This window comes from Elgaria multicarinata, chromosome 9 (assembly GCF_023053635.1).
Source record: "Elgaria multicarinata webbii isolate HBS135686 ecotype San Diego chromosome 9, rElgMul1.1.pri, whole genome shotgun sequence".
In the NCBI taxonomy this organism is placed as follows: domain Eukaryota; kingdom Metazoa; phylum Chordata; class Lepidosauria; order Squamata; family Anguidae; genus Elgaria; species Elgaria multicarinata.
Window position 1 is genome coordinate 96,619,683 of NC_086179.1, and position 18,852 is coordinate 96,638,534.

General features: G+C 47.3%; 1 protein-coding gene across 1 annotated transcript in view; it reads right to left on the reverse strand.

The window, feature by feature from the left end:
• The window catches only part of LOC134404312 (potassium voltage-gated channel subfamily KQT member 1-like), a 466,408-nt gene that overhangs the window by 181,234 nt on the left and 266,322 nt on the right, over positions 1-18,852 (reverse strand). The gene's annotated exons all lie outside the window — the stretch shown is intronic.

Consider the following 18,852-nt stretch of genomic DNA (forward strand, 5'->3'; position numbering starts at 1 on the left):
TTAATCCCAGGTAAATGCGTATAGGGTGTTCCATGTTGCCGTCATGACTAGTAGCTGTTCACAGATTCCTTCTCTTCCATAACTATATTGAATTCCTTTTTAAAGCCATCTAAGCTACTGTACTTATCACTCACTCCCAATATCTAACTATTTTTGCCTTTTTCATACTCTTTCTCTTCGTCGTCATCTTTCACTTAACCCCCCCACCTAAATAATTAACCAGTTGTGGGGGGGATGACCCATCAATTGAAGATGAGTGGAGGCAAAGGACTATTCTGCTTTGGACAGCAAAATGTCTTGGGCCAGCCCTGGCAAGAGCTGGCTATAATTTAGATACTGAACAACATGCATTGGGTTTCCTAGGTGTATAGGGCCCAGGTGTCTCAGGCAGGATCTACACTACTGTTTTCATAGAATCATAGAATAATAGAGTTGGAAGAGGTCTATAAGGCCATCAAGTCGAACCCCCTGCTCAATGTAGGAATCCACCTTAAAGCATCTCTGACAGGTGGTTGTCCAGCTGCTTCTTGAATGTCTCTAGTGTGGGAGAGCCCACAACCTTCCTAGGTAACTGGTTCTACTGTCATACTGCTCTAACAGTCAGGAAGTTTTTCCTGATGTCCAGCTGGAATCTGACTTCCTGTAACTTGAGCCCATTATTCCGTGTCCTGCACTCTGGGAGGATCGAGAAGAGATCCTGGCCCTCCTGTGTGTGTCTATCTTTCAAGTATTTGAGGAGTGTTATCATGTCTCCCCTCAGGCTTCTCCTCAAGGCTAAACATTACCTCTGTTTCCTTTCCCCTCCGGGACACTCATACCTCTCCTGTCTGCACCCTCTCTCCCTCTTCTACCCCACACATAGGGGCATTTCTCTCTCTTCTTTCCCCAGGGCTCCCCCTACGCCAATCCTCTTCTTCTGCCCTTATTTTATTTAGAATATTTTTATTTAGAGTATTTTTATCCCGCACCTCAGCCTAAAAGTCTCCCGGAGCGGCTTACAATTGATCAGTAAAGAAGACTGATGTGCCCTTGTGACGGTTTCCCATCCTCTCTTTTCTCCTTCATCTCCTGTCTTCTACCAATAGCCCCTTTGCGGCCTTCCAGAGATGCCCCTAGTTCCAGATCTCCTACACTCCCCCAAGTTTTCCAAATCTTACCAGCCAGCCCTCTCTTACGCTAGGCTCGCAGCCACCCCTCGTCCTCACTATATTCACCCCAGAAGTCTCTCTCCTGGACCTCATTCCAAATTCTTTGCTCAGCAGCACACAGGGCAATCTTTTAAAATCATTATTAGGGCATTTGATGTATGGTGTATTCTCTGTATGGTGCTGGAACTTAAGATGACACTCATTGTTGTTAATGTGATAGAATCTGTTTTAAATGTGAATCTGTTTTAGTAAGTTTGGATTAGGTCATTATCTGATTAAATTTAAAGATGGTGAAAATTGACTGTATCTTTATATATGCCTGGTTATCACTACAGCAAAAAAATAGTATTCAGAGTCTCCATTTTAAAATGTGTATTTTTAAAGTACAGATTACTTGTTAATTAAAGAAAATACAGTTTACTTCAGTTTTCGTTTATTTTGTTTGTTTGATGAATGAAAAAAAGTCCTTTATTACTATATATTTAATCAATGTTTACCTTAAAAAAAATCCCTGGCTGAACCTCCTAATGAAATGTGCTGCACACGCCTATGCTTACAGGTTCAAGGTCCACGGCTTCTGACAGTTTCTTTTCAATTGCCAGTATAGCAACATTAGGCATTCACTCATCCTGCTCCTCAGGTATGTCTTAGTTTGGAAGACCTGGAGAAGCATTAATTCTTTCATTCCCCCTCTCATTTTTCCTGGCCTAGTGTCCTGAGAAAAAAAGGAAGAGAGCCATGGAATAAAGCAGATTACTTCTTACTCCTTTCCAAGTGAGGCCTGCACAGCTTGGATAGAAGGGAAATGCCATGTAGCCTGGTCCATTTATTTATTTATTTATTACATTTTTATATTGACGATCAGCTGAAGCTCTCTGGGCAGTGCACAATTAAAAACCATAAAATACAAGTATAAATTTAAAACATCAAAAGTTTAAAAGGCAATATAAAACCAGCTACATTAAAAACCAAGGAAGCCAGTGTTAAAAGGTATGTCTTCAGGAGATGTTCAAAGGATATTATGTTTTCCGCCTCCCGAACTGCACGACGGAAGGTCCCCCCAGAGGGTGGGTGCCGCCACAGAGAAGGCCCGCCGCCGAGGTTCTTCGTGGCGGCATTCCGTTCATCTTGGAATGGCCAGTAGGGCTATTAAGTCCTAGAAGGTGGCCATAGATACCCAAAGGGGCTGCAGTGACTCTGAGAGATCAGTGGGGGCCGGGAGAACCTAGACTTGGTGGGTGCCTAAGAGGTCATGAGAGGGCAGAGCCTAGGAGGTCCCCGTCCTCCTCCCTCCTTGCAAAGAAACAGTGGGCGGCCTTTCAGAGCTGTGGAGTAGACCAAAATTAATCAGGGCAAGGCTTTTGTACTGCGGAAATACAACAACTCTGTGAGGTAGATTAGGTGTCCATAAGCAGTAATCAATGGATGCCTAATAGGCTTGGCTATAATTATCTTAACAACAAGATAAACCCCACAGACAAGCAATATGGTTTAAAAACACACACAAATCTCCTACATGCACACCCTCTCACAACAATTCAGCATAAGCTTTTAGAGTACCAACAACAACAACAACAACAACACACACACACACACAACCAAGTGCTCTCTCTCTCTCTCTCTCTCTCTCTCTCTCTCTCCCCATATATATACACAATATATACACACAGTGTATATGTGTAGTATTAATCATCCACAATTGTATTCCCTCTCCCAATTCCACATGAGCTTCCAGAGAATTTCACTCCCACTCAACGAGGAACAATTGTAGGCTCAGGCCAAGAGAAGGAAGGCTGAGGAGATCCTCCATTTCTCTTGCTCCACCCAGCAAGAGAAATGCCACCATCTTTTCTCCAAATTCCCTCCAGCCTCTTCTCCTTACATAGATAAAAGCCTTAACCAAGGCAAGGCCACGAAGGAAGAAATGCTTCTCCCACACAAACAGGCATTCCCTTTCAATCACACTCCACCTTAGTATGCCAAAAGCCCACCGGACAAACCAAGGGCAAAGTTGTGCTTGCTGTTGCGTGAATTAACCGGCCACCCCTCACCACCTTCCACCCGCACTAAATTTTAAAATGAAAAAGAGTAACAAGAAAGAAATGATTCCCCACCCCCTTTTACCTCTACAATGAAGGAAAATACATTTGGGAAACAGAGTTTATGGACGCTTTCATTTCTTCACTGCCTCCTCATGATCAGATCACTCTAATTTCAAAGATCAGGTTCCATATTTATTTAAGCTGTCTCAGTGATTTCTGAAATACCTATTAAATGGCTGTACAACAATGGGACGTGAATCCAGTCACAGTTAAGTGAGTTGACAAAGTCCCACTAAAAGCAGTGGGATTTCAGTTTGCCACAAGTGACTTGTTTCAGTGGGACAATTCACTTCCCTTGGCTTAAGGTCTCAAGATTGTTCAGAGCTGCACATGGCTGGTTCCATATATATTTTATAGCAGCAGCAGAAGCAAAGCCCTTCCAAACATTATACAAAAGAGCACATGTGGGGAGATCAGGCTTTGTCATACTTGAGCAGTGAAATCCAGCTGGCCAAGTCCCACTGATTTCAACAGGTCTACTCCAAGGATGGCCAATGATGGATCCAACTCAAGGGGCAGGCCTCGCTCTGCCTCAGGCATGCTGGAGGTGCCGAATGAGGACCAGACGTGCCTGAGGACAGCTCCGGCACTCTTCCTCAGGAGGGCCGAGGGGGAAAGGTGCCCATGGCACCCCTTGCTGACTCTCAGCCAGCAGGAGTCCAGCAACTGGGGTGGCAACTGGGGTAGCAAGCTCCTCGTTTGGGGGAGCGCTTTCCCCCTTGCCCTCTCTTGGTGCCACCACTGATCTAGATAGAGAGATAGGAGAGAGAGAGAGAGAGAGAGAGAGAGAACAAAAATTTGACAGAGGGAAACAAGAGAAGGGAAGTAGGAATGCAGGAACATCCTCATGGTCAACTCAAAAGCTAGAATGCTAGGGCTGTCCTCCACTCAGGGCCAAAGTTCATAATAAAAACAAACACAAGTGGCAAGAGATAGGAGGGACACAAGGCCTTAGACAGCTTTGAAGGCGAGGAATGTGCAGGATCCAGGAATAGATAGGAATTTAAGGGTGCACATCATGCAAGGAGAGAAGTGAATGATTTCCCTCCCCCAATCCAGCGCTGGATAGATGTGAGGAGAGAAAAGCAAGTCAGTAGAAGACCGGAGAAGAGAAGATAGCAGTTGTATAGGTGAGATATCATCAGGCGGTGGACTAAAGTTTTGTTTAGAAATGCTGTACTTTTTCACTGTTGTAAAGCGAGAAGTGAAATGAATTTCAGAAAGAAAAGAGTCAAGCTAAGGTTATGGACCTACTCAGCAAGGTAGATGATAACATTGTCCATGATAATGGCAGTGTATGAGAAGAAAGATAAGGTTTTGGACATACTGAATTTGAGACGATGATGAAGAAAAATCAAAGTAGAAATATTAACAAGGAAACTGGAAATACAGGATTGGATGGAAAGTTCATAGAGAGAGAGAGGTAGAATTGGATATCATTTGTGTATAGTTAGTGCTGAAAGCCATAGAGTTTGATGAGGTCGCCCAGGGTCAGCGTGTAGAGAGAAAAGAGCACAGAGGGACAAGAACAGAGTGCTGAAGGAGCCCAGCACTTTTATCCAGAAAGAGGATCAGCAGAGTAAGAACTTATTTTTATGGGAACATATTGAAAGAATGATTAAACAAGTAGGAAGAGAACTATCCAAGAACAGAAGCATGGAGACCTATGGCACAAAGGGAATCAAGCAGGAGAGAGAGAGAGAGATCAACTGGATCAAAGATGGCAGATAGTCTAGAAGAATGATGTGGGAATAGAAGCCATTACATTTTGTAATGAGGAGGTTACCTGTGATTTTTGTGAGGGCAGTTTCAGTAGAATTCAGCAGGTGGAAACCAAATTGGAGGGAATTAAAAGAGAAATCTGAGACCAGGGTATAAGCAGCACACTTCAGGGGTTTGCAGAGAAAGAGATTGTGTCTCCACATTAAGGAGGAACAGCCTACTTCCCACTAATCTAGTTTTCTACTACTGGGGAGTTTTGGAAATAGGGGAATATTTAAATAAAAGAAATGTGGTGTGTCCCGTCTCCCCTGAAGTACTAAAAGTCCATTCTGCCACCTTATCCTGCCGCACGTGTAGAACAGGCCTTTAGTTCACTCTCTTGGCTTATTCTCATTACAGGGCACATGTCAACATATAAGAAGTTATTTCAATCTGTAGCATTTCATTGCCTGAGCCAAGCCAAATGAACACAGGAACAGCTGCAGAGCAGCAGCCAAAGAAAATTAATGTTTCTCCCCTCCTACTGTGACATTTTTGGAAATAGCCACTTAAATATAAAATTCATGAATGAGCAATGTAATTTCTGAGCCATAACTTAGAGCGAAGGATTCCTTTCAGTACTGAATAATAGGCATGTGCTCCGCTCCGATTAGAAGCGGAGAATCAGAAGCGAATTGGCCTGCTCCGCCTTGCCCAGAGGCGGAGTAGAAGCGGACCGTGGACCCCTAGAAGCAAGGCGAAGAGAAGCGCCCATTGGCAGAGCGATCCTCTTTCCGCTGAGCGCTCCGATCGCCATTTTGAAAAATTTCACCCATAGGATTGCATTGCGGAAAAGAATTGGGGATAACTGTGTTGTTTTTAAGCTATCTTTCTGAAACTTCTTGTGCTTAGAGAGTCGTGGATGGGGGTCATTTTGAGCCTACTCTCAGCTCTCTGCGTGCTGCGGTTCGCTTGCTAGAATTTTTGGAAAAATCGGGTAAACGAACAGGGACAGCGGGTAAACCGGCGGTTTTTTTTTTTTAAGCGATGACAGGCACATTCAACTCCCAATCCTGATGAGAACTGATCACCTCATGAAGCATCCTCCAATCCCAGCGTTCGAGGGGGGAGACTAAGGCAGAGGCACCCTCAGAGCTTTGAGCTCTTAGCGTCTTGTGGGTTTGGCGTTCGTGGAGAGAGGAGTTAGTTAGGTGCTGCTGCTGTGTTTGGAGATAGATTTAGGATTTAGCTTGGCGTGTGTGTGTGTTTGTTTGCTTCTTTCTGACTTTTTGCTTAGTTTGCTCTGTGTTTTTCCCTTACTTTGATTTAATATAAACTTTATTTTTAAATTTTGGAGTGGTTGGTTGGTTGATTATTCCCCCCCTTCCCTCTCTTAAAGCCTGACTGTGTTTCATCTTCCTTCTTCCTTCTATATACAAAAAAATACAAAAAGAAATTATTCTCTATTTCTTCTCTCTGTTACTTGGACTGTGTGTGTGACTGTGTAATTGTGTGAGTGTGCTGTGTGCACTGTTTGTGAAGTGCAACAGCCACAGATTGAGCATTTCAAATCCTGGGCAAAGCATACACACTTCTTGTCCCATTTCCCTACATATAGTATTAATATTCTTATACATATTATTATTAGTATTAGTATATTCTTATACATATTATTATTAGTATTAGTATAATATCATAATGAGAAGAGGGAGCAGGCGCATGTCTGTGGTGGGGTGTGCTGAAAGCAGTGGTCAAGGCAAGGCTCAGGCTGGCACCAGTAAGCAGGCTGCCTCTCCTGCTGTGAAAATCAAACGGGCAACTCCTTGGTTGGCTGCTCCGCAACAGAAGCAGGAGAAGCAGCAGGCAGACGCACTCTCTTCTGCAACTTGTGCCTGGCATTCTCTTTTTGAGGGTGGGAATGGGAAAAGTGCCCCTTTGCAAGAGGTAGGTGGCAGCAGTGCCATTAGAGGAGGAGGAGGAATATCCCCCCCAACTCCTTCATTATTGTTTGAGCCCACGAGAACACTGATGGACCTGTCTCCAGACCTCCTAGACGAGGTCCTCAGCACAGTGGAGGGGCAAGAGGAGGCGGCGGCGGTGGTCCTCCAGGATGTGGGTGCTGAGGAGGAGTAGCAGCAGGCCAAGGCTCTCTCCCCAGTCTCATCCCACACCTCTTCCGCTGTAACCCCTGTTTCTGTGGCAAGAGAGCTCTGGTGTTTCTGTGGCAACACCAGAGAGCTCAGGTGTTTCTGGTGTTTCTGTGGCAACACCAGAGAGCTCAGGTGGGCCATTGGTGTCACCATGGAAGCGAAAGACAAGTATAGTGTGGGACCACTTTGATGTGGGAGTGGATCCTCGCTTTGCTGTCTGTCGCCACTGCAAACTCACCCTAAGCAGGGGTTCAGCTACAGGGCATTATGGAACCAGCAGCATGAAGATGCATCTTCAGAGGCAGCACCAGTCGATCTTGCTGGAGAAAGAGGCGGGCACTTCCAAGGCGACTGGTTCCAGGGGAAAGCCGAAGGCGGCTGTTGCTGCTGCTGCTGCTGCTGCTGGCACTGCCACTCTAAGCTCTCCATCTCCCATCCCCACGAGGGGTAGGCAGGCAACCCTGCAGGACATGGGGTGGGGGAAGTATGGACCCACAAGATGGCGTTTTCCAATGCCCACCCAGATCACCACCTGCATCGGTGAGATGGTGGCGTTGGACGACCAGCCATTCAGCCTTGTCAACAACGCAGGCTTCAAGAGGCTGATAGCGCTTATGGTTCCATAGTATAAGCTGCCGTGTTGCACCACCCTTAGCAGGCGGGTGGTGCCTTCCCTGTACCGTTCCTGCAGGGAGTTAGTGCTGGGTCGTCTGTGCCAGGCAGAGGCACGGATGGTGCACTTCACCTCGGACATTTGGTCCAGTGAGGGCGGAGTGCACGCTTACCTGTCCCTGACGGCTCACTGGTGGGTAGCCATGGGGCAGGAAGCATCATCCAGCACTAGAGGGACTGGCAAGGAGGGCTACTGCTGGGCCCTCCTCCATACGCAAGTGGTGGACCAGTCCCACACGGCAGGGGAGATTACGGAGGCCATGAACCGCATGGTGGATGGGTGGCTAGCTGGGCAGAAGCTCACCCGCGGTTACATGGTCACGGATGGGGAGCCAACATGGTGAAGGCGGTGCGCGACGGCGGATTCGAGGGCATCCACTGCATCTCGCACGTCTTGAACCTGGTGGTGAGGGATGGCCTTGGGATGGGCATCAAGGCCAACCTCGGCCCCCTGTCCGGTATCCGTAACCTCCTGGAGAGCTGCAGAAAGGTGGCAGGCCATTTCCACCACAGCGTCAAGGGCAGTCGCTTGCTGCGGGAGAAGCAGGTGGAGTTGAATCTCCCGCAGCACAGGCTAGTGCAAGACGTGGTGACACGCTGGAACTCCACCTACCTCATGCTGGAGCGGATGGTGGAGCAACAGCGTGCCATCCACGACTTGTTCAGGGTCAGGGACATGGGCGTCCACCCAGCCCTGGGCAAGCAGCAGTGGGACGCCATGTCCCAGCTGGTGGTGGTCCTCCAGCCGTTCCTTGAGGCCACCGAGACCCTGAGCACTAGCTCTGCCCTCCTCAGCCAGGTGATCCCTGTATGCAGGCATCTCCCCAATACTAGATCTATGACATGTCTCTGCCTGCCCGTCTGCTAGCCTGTCCTCCTCCTCGGTGACCGACTCGCTGGGATGGTTTGCGTTTGCAATGTGTGACTAACTGCAGTGCTGGCTTAGAAACCAGCCATCCTTGCCTCACTTCCTTGTGCCCCCAGAAATGCCCGCTACCTGCCTGCCTGCCTGCCTGTCTGACCGCCTCCCCCGGGGTGCTGCTGTGGTGGGGCATCTGCCAGGACTGACTCCTCGCCTGCTCTGCCTGCCTCTCTGCCCGCCTGGTGCCTGGGAGATGGGCTTTGCGGTTCGTGCCCAGCACCCTCCGGCACGCTTGCTCCCAGTCGTCCTCCTCTGTGCCCCTCAATGCTTAACTGCTGGCTTAGAAAGAAACAACCAGCCATCTTTGCCTCACTTCCTCCTTGCGCCCGCTTACGGGTTGGTTTGCTATGCGTTAGTGCTCAAGCCATCCTTGCGGCACTACAATGCATGCTGCCTGTCTGGCTGCCTGCCTTCCCTCCCTTCTCCTCTCCCTTCTCCCCTTCCCGCCTCGCAGGGATGGTTTGTGTGTGTCTTGCTTTGACTCGGGGAGAAGTCCTTCCTGCGCTCACTTTTGTGAACCGCCCAGAAACCGCCCAGAGAGCTTCGGCTATTGGGCGGTATAAAAATGTAATAAATAAATAAATAAATAAAATAAATTTAGACTTTACCAAGTTCAAAAATCCATTTTTCGTGTGTGGAAGAAGATTTAGGGTTATCTCATGGCATGTTGGGATTTCCTTTGAACTGGCCCCATTGAGCTGTCTGCATTGCAACTTTAAATCCCTGAGATACTGGAGTGTCCGATTTTCATAACTTCCCCTAACATCAGGGGATGATGGGATTGGCTTGAGGCTTGCCATTAATGTGGATCTAGATGGCATGCCCACTTCCAAGTTTTTTTATCTGTCAAAATGTCAGAGAACAGTCCATGCCTGAAATCAGGGGATGATGGGATTGGCTTGAAACTTGGCATCCATGTGGACACATGGATAAGCTATCATGGTAGCGATTTTGAAGTTTCTAACATGAAAATTGACCGAGCTATTGAAAGGGGTGTGAATTGGGGTTATGGGTGGTGCGTTAGAGGTTAGAGCCCCGCCAAAAATCAGGGGATGATGGGATTGCCTTGAGTCTCGGCGTGCATGTGTATCCCTGGATAAGCTATCATGGTGCAGAGTTTGAGGTTTCTAACATGCAAATTGACGGAGCTATCGAAAGGGGTGTGAATGGGGTGCCCGATTTTCAAAAATTCCCCAAAAATCAGGGGATGATGGGATTGGCTTGAAACTTGGTGTGCGTGTGTATACCTCCATGAGGTGTCATGGTGCCAAACTTGAGGTTTCTAACGTTAACAGAAAAAAAGTTGTATACTTTTTTAGCTTTCAATGCAAGCCTATGGGGGGGGAAAACGGAGCTCCGATCCGGATCCGGAACTCCGCAGCGGAGCGGAGCGGACATAGGCGGAGCGGGGGTGGAGCGGAGCGGCCCGATCCACAAATCACAGATCTGGAAGAGAAGCGGAGCGGGGGGGTCCGTGCACACCCCTACTGAATAACATAATCTTGACATTTTTTAAAATGTCTTTTCATGGTTTTGTATTCATGTAAGCATGTTCATTACATAATTTAGACCACACTAATCTTTTCCCACTAGTTAAATTGCCCCTCTTATGAATTGTTATTTATATAGGTCTCTGTGTGAATACAAATTGAAAATTGTTGTTTGTTGAATTAACCAGGATCAATGAGGGCGATTACTGAAAAAAATTCATGAAGTCCAGATCTTATTTATGTTATTTATTTTAAAAATATGTAACCCCAATACTGGATTCTCAAAGCAGCCATCCCATGTCCAAATTTAAATGTTTCCAATTGTGAAATATAAGAGAACAAGACCTCTATTTCACCAATATCTCCAAATGAGGCTTTTCTGTTCACTGTCCAGATATATAAATGCAATTGTTTCAATCTTTCTAATGAATCTTGAAAAATTAATTATAGACAAAAATAGAAATTGTTTTATGTATTTTAAATATTTATATTCTGGATCAGTCTCACGACTGCCTCTTTCAAAGCAGCCAGGCTAGTCCATCATGTAAAGAAGCATTTATAACTTCCTGGGTACAACTTCATCCGTTGCCACCCACCAGATGTTATCAGCTAGGTATTGTCGGCCAGGATGGGCAAGGGTTGAGCATGCATGTGGTAGGTTGCACTTTCCAAGCACTCTGCCTGCATCCTCAGGTTGCACAAATGAATTTGAGCAATTATGACAAGAAGGAGTCAAAAGAACATCAGGCAATTGTACTGTTCACTGTGGAGTGTGCAGGTGATATCCTCCAAAAGCTTTGCAAATGGGCTACCGATGCATCCCTTGACTCATCTGGTAGGCCAAGATGGAGTAAGCCCTTACCGCTAGGAAGAGGCCTCATGGGTGGTACTCTGACAATAACCATAAAGGCTGTTGTGAAGATGGTTGAAAAGGAAAGCGTGTAAGCTAAAGGACCTGCACATTATGCTTAGGATGAAATAGCCCTTGTTCCCTCCCAAGGAGGCCATTCTGTGCCCTACCCCACAATGGCGATTGCTCAGGGTAGAGTGGACCTGAATCTTCCGCAATATTTCTGGATACATCTAAAACAAAAATTACACCGCGGGGGGGTGGGCGGGGAGGAATAGACTGCCACATGAATGGCACAACGAGAAGCTCAGTCAGTCTGCGCTATTGTCAAGCAGCCAAGCCATCTAGCAAAATTAAGTCAACACAGAGGATATATTTGGGGATTTTAAAGAAGTCGCCTAAATTGAAGATTATTTTTGCCATCTAAGCCAGGAGTTGGGAAACAGACAGCGCCTTATGAAGAACTCTTCCGCTTGTACACACTAGAGAGCTGGCACAGATGGCTGCTACTCCACTGCCGCAGAAAAAGACAAATGGGGAGGGAAGGAACTCAAGGAACTAGGCACCTGGCGATTATGCTGCTTACATTCGATTAGAGTCAATATTTCAGATGCATTAAAATATGCTGATAAAGAAACCATAAAAAGAAATGCAAGCACCAAACACACCTCTATAGGAAGAAGGCCGGCAGGCCGGCCTCTCATCACTATCCCTCCAGTGAGCATTCACAAATGAATGCGGGTGGCACCCGTCATTTAAGGTCCTTCCTCCAATGGCCCTGCCAGGTCTGAGTGGCCCCTGGAAAGATGCCCTCTGAAATGCCATGGTGCCCTCTGAGGGCCCTTCCCACCACCCTGGCTGCCCTTCTGTCTTACTCCCCATAACCTACTTTTACCCCTAGCTCTACTCTTTCTCCCCACTTGACAGTGGCGGGAGCAAGGGGTGCAGCCTGTTGTCACGGCAGACCCCCATACAACCCCCAGACAGGCTGTTTTGGTAAAGAAAAGGCACTGCCTTGGAGGTGTGCAGCCAATTTATTTATTTATTTATTTATTTTATTACATTTATATACCGCCCCCCAGCCGAAGCTCTCTGGGCAGTTTACAACAATTAAAAATAGTAAACATTAAAAGTACACAAAAATTTTAAAAAACATAAAAACAGTATAAAAACAACAACAGTATCCATTTAAAACAACAACAATAAGGGCGCTGGAGCGGTGAGGGGGTTCCAGTGCCCTCATTCGCCACCTTTGTCCAAAGGCAGCCAACAAATTGGTTCCGTTCACTGCCACTCTCACACTTGGGGAAATACTTTGATTTAAAACAGCACATGGCTGCAGCTTCGACCAACTGGTGCAGCGCTTCCCTTTACTGTGTGCCATGGTTTGCTCCACCACCATTGCTGCTTGTCTTTAGCGATGGGCAAATGAACAATGTTTGAGATCACTTAGGTTGCTTCGAACTTCATCTCACTGCTCATCTTTCCCACTCACTCCTGTGATCGCTGGTTGCTCTGAGCGAACAGGGATAAAAAAAACAAATGTGCACAAATCTCTTCAAATTTGCACAGATCCCCTCCATAGACTAAACAGGGGCTGATTCAGTTTGAGGACATTGGTGCAAATTAGGACATTTGCACAAATCAAACTTTTTTCCATATTAAATTGATGCTTGATTGCCAGAAAAAAATGAATTGATGTTTGGCTGCAAATGAACTTTAGAATTCTCCTGTTGGATCAGAACCCTACTCATCGTAGTCCTGAATTCTGTTCCTAGCAGTGGCCAGCCAGATGTTCCAGCAAAGCTCACAAGCAGGACATGAGGGCAACAGCCCACCCAAATAGGTTTAAGTGAATGGCAGCAACAACAATCATGTATTTAGATAGTAAATCTGAATGTGCAAAATGATTCACACACATTGAGCTCCATCACACCTATACGTTTGCCATGGTCTGCCCTCGAATTATCCGCCTTCGTTTCCATAGTATATGAAAGCCTGATCAACTTACACCTTTGCGCTTTTACTTTTCATTAATCTTTACTTCTCTCCTCTCCTGCACACCAGCGTATCACTGTTGTTCCATTGAGATGCACTCTCATATCTCCTTTGTACCTGCCCCTACAGTTCATTGGTTGGTGGTAGTTGGACACCTTGCCCTCCCTAGTAATCAACATGGGGCACTCCTGGTCTTGCACTGCTTTTTCCTAGGAAGTAGCTTCTCTTATTACTGAACTCACTTCGGGAAAACTGTCTCTCTCCACCTCCTTTTGTGGTTATTCCCTGTTGCCTAGGCTATGCCCGTTCCAGCACCCTGCCTGGAGGGTGAGGAGCATGAATTGGAGAGGGTTGCAGCATTGTGTAAATCCCATTGATTTCAACTGCATTTACATCCAATTCATACTAAAATCCCACGCATGCTTACCTTTGAGTAAACCCCATTGAACAGAGACAGACTTACTAAAATGGGTAAGTTAGCTCAAAGACTTTCTTCTAAGTTATATCTTGGATGCAAGCTGGAAAAACACAGTGAAGAGGACAAACACACCTTTTTTAGGAGAACATTCCATAACCTTGGTGCTTAATGCCCTGGTCTCTCACCTTCAGATGAGTCTATCAACAGGGCCTCTGTTGTTGAATGGTGTAGGGTTGGTTCAAATGTCGCCAACTGCTCGATCCCTTGCGAAGATGGGATACGGGACTTTTGCATAGTGGGGGAAAGAATTGCAATTGACTGACAAAGGGAGGCTTCCTTACTTGCAATGTAGATGAAGTTGTCCAAGGGCTTTTAAAACTGTCTGCCTTCTGTTTAGTTTGAAACTGAAGTAGTGGTTTTTCTGTATGCCTGGCAGCCAACTTCTTTCTATACAATACATGTCAGCAAGTATTGCTCCCAGAGGTTCATCACCTCACATAGAATAATAATCTGGCTGCTGCATTTAGGACCAATTTACACTTTTGAATACTTCAAATGCAGTGTCATACTAGGGCATGAATGACCATAGTCTGGTGTGATTTATCCTGGAAGAGACACACCTGGTGTACCATCCGAAGCTACTGCTAAACACTGCTGGCCACTGCTGACATGTGTCTACCAGTACTCTAAAGCTGCATACCTGATTCCTAAGTGTGCAACACCATTCAAAATAGGGTGAATCCCTGGATCAGACAAACCTCTAACCAACACTTCTGTCTGGTCTGGATTAATTTTCACTTTGTTAATCTACATCCAGTCACTGACTCCAGACACTGACTAAGTCTTCAAGACTTCCTTTGCTTACCTGGGAGCAGATGAAAAGGAGAGATAGAGCTGAGGGTCATCAGCATTCCCCTCAATTTCCAAATGACCACACTAGCTCACAATGCATTTTGAATAGAAAAAGAGAACAGGTTTGTATTCACCCGAAATTCATTGTTCTTCCAGTTAGTCTGGCTTCTACCAGAACTAAAAGCAAACTTATTTTTCTCAGCAATGAAGTGTGCACTTACGCAAGCCAGCATTTTGTTCAGACTTGCCCCCTGTGTCTTTGATCATGTTCTAAAGGCTTCAGCTTTACTGCTCAAGTTTTCTTAGCATTTTTGCCCATAGTAAATGCTACCACATGGTTGCTTTGGCTCAGCATGTTATCACTTGTTTGTCTATAAATGTGGAAAGACTTATGCAAATATGAATGTCAATTGTAACTGTAAATACCACAAGGGATTGCTGTGTAATTGTGAAAATATCTAATAGATATATTTTTCAAAATTCAGCACAGCTGTCTTTTGCACACTTTTTCCATTGTCAATTCCTGCCTCTCCCAGTTTTTAATTTTTTTCAGATTGCTTTGCCTTTACCCTTGCCTTGTAGCATACAACTTTTTTTCCTTTAAAATAATAAATGGAAGACAAAAATAGGGCATCTCCTAATCCCATCTACATTATAAAGCGGCATCACATTACAAATATAAATGGAAGCTACTAACAACTAGATCATGGTGGAAATAATTGTCTGAATTATGTTTAAGAGAATCTGTCAATGGCTAGACTGTAATTTAAAGTTAACTGCTTATGCTGAAGCTATGAAAGGTTCAGCCAAATGGCATACATCTAATATTGGAAAGAAGGCCCCATTCTCATTTTGAAGATCTCCATGTCGTCTTTGAATAGAACCACAAGCAGCTTGAATACCATCCACAACAATGCAAGTCATTTGTAAGTAAGAGCAAAAGTGAGGCAAAGAAGCATTTTTGTTCAACTCACCAATAAGTCAGTACAGCACAGTACAAACTGAGCAAAAACACACACACACACTAAGGCCGTTGCTAGACGAGGGTTTAGCCAGGTGCGAGGCCCAGGCTCCCTGCTGGGCGTGCAGGTGACGCACAGGGGATCCCGGGGTCAGGCTGGGCTAAACCCTCCCTTGACCCAGGATAACCGGATCCACTTGTGGCCTGGTTTTTCCGCAGCCCTGGGCTGAGCCCAGGGCTGTGGAAAGTCTAGCTGGTTCCGGGGCTTTTCCTGGCTGCTCACTTACTCGTGAGTAGCCGGGAGAAGCCGCATACTGGGCACAGCGCTCCTATCGGGCTGGGGGCGAGGGAATCGCAGGGGGAGAATGATGGGGGCTGGGGGGGGTAAAGAGCGCACTCGGCGGGAGAGATGGAGGAGGACGAGCGGAGCCAGGATGGGGAGATCGGGGACGGGGGGGAGAAGAATGGTGCCAGTGCAAGGAGATTGGGGACGGGGTGGGGGAAGAAGAATGGGGCCATGGCAAGGAGATTGGGGACGAGGGGGAAGAAGAACGGGGCCAGGGTGGGGAGATCGGGGACGGCGTGGGGGAAGAAGAATGGGGCCATGGCAAGGAGATCGGGGACGAGGGGGAAGAAGAATGGGGCCAGGGTGGGGAGATCGGGGATGGCATGAGGGAAGAAGAACGGGGCCAGGGTGGGGAGATTGGGGACGAGGGGGAAGAAGAACGGGGCCAGGGTGGGGAGATCGGGGACGGCGTGGGGAAGAAGAATGGGGCCAGGGCAAGGAGATTGGGGACGAGGGGGAAGAAGAACGGGGCCAGGGTGAGGAGATCGGGGACGGCGTGGGGGAAGAAGAACGGGGCCAGGGTGGGGAGATCGGGGATGGCATGAGGGAAGAAGAACGGGGCCAGGGTGGAGAGATTGGGGATGGCGTGGGGGAAGAAGAACGAGGCCATGGCAAGGAGATTGGGGACGAGGGGGAAGAAGAACGGGGCCAGGGTGGGGAGATCGGGGACGGCGTGGGGGAAGAAGAACGGGGCCATGGCAAGGAGATCGGGGACGAGGGGGAAGAAGAATGGGGCCAGGGCAAGGAGATGGGGATGAGGGGGAAGAAGAACGGGGCCAGGATGGGAAGATCGGGGACGGCATGGGGGAAGAAGAATGGGGCCAGAGCAAAGAGACTGGGGACGAGGCGGAAGAAGAACGGGGCCAGGGTGGGGAGATCGGGGACGGCGTGGGGGAAGAAGGACGGGGCCAGAGCAAGGAGATTGGGGACGAGGGGGAAGAAGAATGGGGCCAGGGTGGGGAGATCGGGGATGGCGTGGGGGAAGAAGAACGGGGCCAGGGCAAGGAGATTGGGGACAAGGGGGAAGAAGAACGGGGCCAGGGCAAGGAGATTGGGGACGAGGAGGAAGAAGAATGGGGCCAGGGTGGGGAGATCGCGGCCGGTGGGGTGGAGGGGGCATCAGACATGGTGAGCGGGGGACGGGCGGGTGAGTGGGCGGGGGCAGACATGGCGAGCGGGGGGCAGACAAGTGAGCAGGCAGGGGGGCATCAGACATTGTGGGGGGAAATCGGGGGCAAGGGGAGTGGGGAACTCTTTATTTTTTTTAAAAAAACTTACCTTTTCATTGGTGCGCTCTTGCGTACATGGCCCCTTTAAGGTGAAAAAATGGCCGACGCGACATGGCTTTCCCTTACCCCGTCATGTGTTACGTCTAGCTAGGGGCGACGGCCCACGCGAGCTGCAGCGCAGCCTTGCCCCTACTCCCCACCGGATTATCAGGTAGGTCTAGCAAGGCCCTAAGTTACAAACAGTGGTCATTCACAGCCGAAAGGCTGCTTGATATTTATATTATAATACATAAACATAGTAGAATCAGGAACAGCTCCCAGACCGACAAAATCAAGGATTTGCATTAGCCTAAGACCAGCAAAGTGCAGACGGCCCCTGGAGGTGTTACCATCCTCGCTTTACACAAAGACGCCTGGGTCAGAGATAGGTGAGAGAATCCTGATTTGAATGCCCTGTCTCATCCAGGTTAAGATGGCTGACATAGGATGCCCTTCCATATATATAATAGTAAGGTAACTAAAAAATTTAACTAACACACACACAAAGACTTTTCAGTTGTTGACATTTTTTTTTACATTCCTCACTTAATAAATTACATGTGTTAAATGCTGTAATCTCCAGATCTTTGTTTTACAAGCACTGAGTGCTCTGAAGATAAGACTACTGACTTACAACTTGGAGTTGTGTTCCCTTGTGCATTGGTAGCATAACAATGGCTTGGGAGGTAGGCACTCAGTGTTGGCATGAGGATACAACTTGCCCACTATTGCAACCTGGCCCCAATGTCTTTACGAAGGCGGCCAAAACTTATCATAAGGAGCACAGTACTGCAATATAAGAGAATGGAGGAAAGCAAAGCTACTAGCAGCACTTTGCACTTCATTCGAAAGATGAAAGAGATTAAAGGATGGAATGACCGAGAATGCATTATTTATTTATTTTATTTATCCACAGGATGTGGACAAGGCCCTTGGAGAAGGGAGGTCTACCACTTGCATGTTTGACCCTTGCTGTTCTGGGCTTATAAAAAAGGGGTCAGGCAGGGGAATGGACGAGTGGGTCAGGGTACTGGTGAACACCCTCTTCAAAACATGGAGTGATTCAATTGCGGTTAAAGAGGTAGTGGTGAGACCTTTGTGAAATAACTTCCTGAAAACCACCTCATTTCCAGTCAATCTCCAATATTCCATTCTTAGGCAAGGTATTATTTAAGCAAATAGCGTTACCTTAGCTCCAAGTGTTTTGGGGATGAGGACGATTATCTAGATCAGGGGTGACGATTAGTTCATGGGTGGTGAGCCGAATGACTCAACAGCAAGCCTTCCATGGGCCGAACGATGTCAAGGGCAAGGCCACAACTCTTGACAACATTTGGTCCCCAGCAGATATACTGGGTGGATCCCTCATCCTGTGTGTCGGCTGGGATCCAGCTTCACTGCACATGGGCTTCCTCCACCCCTTTATCATCTGCTGCACACATTGGCCTGGTCCCTGCTTCACTGTGCACTGTGCGCAGGATGATCCACCTGGTGCTTTGGCCAGCGCAGCTTAACTGGTCCCAAGCCTCCTTCCATTGAGTGAGGGTGCAAGGCAAGCAAAGTGGAGCAAACAAAGCACCTTGGTTGTGTGCGGTGCACAGCCCTGATTGTGCAGTGAGTGGGAAAGGCCTGGCGCTCGCAGAAGCTGCTGCAAGTGTTGGCTGAGTGTGCCACTCCCCCTCACAATTGAAAACTGATTTCTTTGAAGCCCTACAAACTCTTGCAAAACCTTGACCAGAGACCATGGGACCACTGGCATTGAGGACTCTACCACAACGCTTCATCTCTCTTATCTGTTTCTCCAATTGTCTCTATCCCATTCATCAAAGTATGGCAGTACCCTCTTAGCTTGCCATTCAATTCGAGTACAACACCACTTTCTTGATCTCCCCCATAAGTTTAACACAACATTGTCTTCCCTATATTAGCGTCAGTTCTCAAAATGGCATCTCCAGCAAAGCATAACAGCCAGCT